This window comes from Choristoneura fumiferana, chromosome 23, assembly GCF_025370935.1.
Source record: "Choristoneura fumiferana chromosome 23, NRCan_CFum_1, whole genome shotgun sequence".
NCBI lineage: Eukaryota > Metazoa > Arthropoda > Insecta > Lepidoptera > Tortricidae > Choristoneura > Choristoneura fumiferana.
In genome coordinates, this window is record NC_133494.1 from 5,377,033 (window position 1) to 5,380,942 (window position 3,910).

Here is a 3,910-nt window from a genome sequence, read left to right on the forward strand (position 1 = left end):
TGCATGGCTTGCTTGCTGCTTGAATGCATCCTTAAAATGCATGCTTGCTTGCACTATTTTCATGTTTAACCTCCTAACGCCCAAGTCAAATTGTAGATTTATAAACATGAAACTTTATGTCATTTATGATAGAGTTTGATTTAAAATTACAATAAGTCTTTATAAAGGACTCTGGGCGTTAGGAGGATAATTACGTACATGCTTGCTTACATGATTTCTTCCACGCTTGGTTGCATGCTTGCTTGCATGCTGGTCTACATGCTTGCTTACATACTTGCTCGCATGCTTGCTTGCACTATATCTTGCATAATTACAAGCTTGCTTGCACGCTTGCTTCCATGATTGAATGCATGCTTGCTTGCAGCCTTGAATTCATGCTTGCTAGAACTATTTCTTGCATAATAAATGCTTGCTTTGCTTGTATTCCTGAATGAATGCTTGCTTGCACTATTTCTTGCATAATTATGCTTGCTTACATGCTCACTTGCATGCTTGCTTGCTTCTTTGAAATGTTTATGGTTCAGGCGAGCGGAGCCGCGGGTAAAAGCTAGTAATAAATATTTCTTAAATAACATAATATCTACCTACGTAGCTAGGCTCGCAATTTTACTGCTTTGTAATTGATATGATAACCATAAGATATTATATCGCCAAGTAGACTTAAGAAGAACGGTGCCATTATGTACGTCTTGCCTAAAACACTTAAAGCATTAAAATATTGACAGTGTATGTTTCTTGCTGCGCAAAGTGCACAGCATATATCCCAGAAAAAAGTTCCCCGTCCAGCGAGTCGTATTTACTATGCTTTTTGCTTTATTATCTTTTTGCTAGAACTAGCCAAGATAGCGGGAATTAAGATGGAAGTTAGGCTAGCTAGCACAATGTTTACATGCAGAAGTGCGGCTATCTTATTATGCTTGATGCAAACAGGAACAGGTATTTGAAATAGGTAAGTACTAACGCCAAACAAAACTTGAACGGAAATTGAATTAACTTTATTTATAGACTGGCTGCTAAAATGATCGGATGGCCATTTGAGGTCACAATAGGATGTCTGGAGATTTACGTATTGCCACGTGAGTAGAAAATTAACTTCAGGACTGGAAACTAGCTTCGCCGGCCGCTGCCACGGCACGCTCGCTTTGCTCGCTCGGCTCGCGCGCTGTTGTGGCCGCAGTTCTATTCTAACCTAACCCACCTACTTATGTAGCTTCTGTGCTGTTCTGGCGCTACGCCTGCTGCTGTCACAGCACTCTTACTTTGCTGGCCTTCATTTATGGTAGCTGTTCGTTCCTTTAACCAAGTCATTATGCCATGTTAAGGTCAGCACTATTTGAAATTCCGTAAAAATACTATTGTATTATCCAAACTAGTATTTCGCTATGCCATTATGTCATATAAAAATCGGCGATACTATTGTTCTGCTATTTAATATTCTGCAGAAGTTTATTCGGCGATAACAGTGTTCTGCCATTAGTAAAGCAAACTAAAGCAAAGTAATGATTATGCAAAAGTATCATTCGGCTAAAAAAAAATATGTGATACCGGTTATGCGGAGTGTATTTCGGAGAATCGATATTATGCAAGATAAAGGGACCCGTGTTGGGATGTCTCTACTCTCTAACAATCCACTCTCATCATTTGGCACACCATCTGCCGCACAACCTTTTTATATTAACTACTTATGTATGTATTTATGTCATTGTCAATTATATATATTTGTGATAATCTATTGGCTATTTTACATAAAATATAATTATGTAACGTATCACCCACCGCAGTAATTTGTAATATAATGTCTTGTCTAAAGGCCATGACCTAATTCAAGCAAGGAAAATTATACTTGACATACATCATAATTTACTAGATATATGACCGTGTATTTAATTGTACCATTGCACTTATCGCACTTATTTTCTGAAGTGGAACAAATAATAATATTAGCACTATCAATATTTTTACTTATTTTTTGGTGCCGTGAGGTTATCAGTGACAGTCGAGGTATGGTTGATCCAAATAAACAAACTTCATCTAGAACATTTTGAACTAATCGGGACAAACTTAAAAAAATAATGACAGTTTGAGCTTTGTCACCACTTAATAATACTAAAAACTTCAACATTTTTACCCTGCTCGCTTAAATGACATTGCAGTATTGCAGATTTAAATAATAAATTTAGTTGACGATATCTAATAGAATATGTAGATGAATCTATTACATATGATAATTAGGATTTTTCAGTAAAGAGTAGTTTATATACCTTGAGATTTATATGAAGCAAATTTTTGCGTTGTTTAAGAAATTACGTGATCGTTCGGCTAGGAATTGCAATAATATTGAATAACTCGTGCGCAAACGCAAACACTGGGAACGTAATTCTGTAGATAAATAAACCACAGAACCGCGGTTAATAAATAATACTGCTCATTACAGAACGTAGTGTGAACACAGTGACATGAAAAAGCCGTCCATTAGGTTTTTCAGATGTGGACAACCTTGAGATAAGATAATTAAATCTGAGAATATTGTCACGACTACACCACAGCTAGGATAGCTGGCCGTGAAACTTGTTTGCCCCGATTAGAGAGTATGCTTCTTTTTATTTTAAGTACATTAGATTCGGTAAAAAGGATTCTGTGATAAATGAGAATTGTGGTGAAGTTGAGCTAGGCTTATGGTGTTAAAGCAGATTTTGAAATAATATACAGGGTGAAAAAAATCCATGGGCCCTGGACAGTATTCAGAACGAGGGGGGTCATTCAGAAAAACTAATTAGTTAATTCAAAAAAACTCTTTCTCTTTGTAATACCCGTCTAAGAAAAAACATGTTTTATGTTTGCGTGTTCTTCATGATAAAAAATATTAGATTTAGCTTTTTTTTAATATTTCAAACACCAAACGTTTATTAGACAATTTTTAGCCTGAACAATAATCCTATTGATTCGTATAATAAAATAGCGACTGTTTATTTTTATAATTTTTAGGTTTGATTCCCGGGTGAGACAAGCGAAGTTTAGAAGATCTTTGAACGCAGTTTTGTTTCATTTTAAAAATAAAGGAATGTTTCCTTTCAGTTCAATTAGCTTAACTAAAGAATTTGATAACAGATCATTTTGGTACAAACGTCTAAATATACAATGGTTCGAAATGTCTCAAAAAGTATGTAAATATAAACATGATATAATTAACAAAAGACAAATTAATTGGATGCCACAAAAACCTAAGAGCCGAATAGAAGATAAATGGTCAAGATCTCAAAATAATCATTAGGTTCGAAAAATTCAAGTATTTAAAAATATTAATAAAAGTAAAACAAAGTAATAACTAAACTATAACTAAAAGAAATTTGAAAAAGTATCCCCCCGCGGCATGGACCCAAAAATGCTGGCAGCATATCCTCGCTGTATAGCAATGCTGATACGTTGTGCGAAAAGCTGCCAGCTTTATGGTCCCCTGTGGTATCCGAGAGACGTTTGGATCATTATTTGAATATAATTTTTGCGCTGGGCCCCCAGCGACCTAAGGTGTCAACCCCGAATGGAACAAAGTTGTATTCAGGGCCGACACCTTTGTATTTGTTTATTTTGAGTTTTTCCGCCGCCTCTGCTGCTGCCTGCACCAGCTTGAATAGCTGTTCCGCGGACGTGGGAAGGAGCTAGTGTGTCTACGCAAGTAGCGCCCCACACCAGCACACGACCCAATTTCCACGGAATCAGTGACATTCCGTCAGGTCTCTTGCCATCAGCTCTGGCGATGCCCGATGGCTCCAGTAACACTGGCTGGCACATTGACGGTGGCAAGAGAGCGACGGATAATGTCATTGAGCGCAGAGTGTCTCGAAAAGCGGCCTGCACTCTTCTGGCACGAAAGACCGTGGTGTCCCAACGCGCTGACCTCAATGCCGCATGG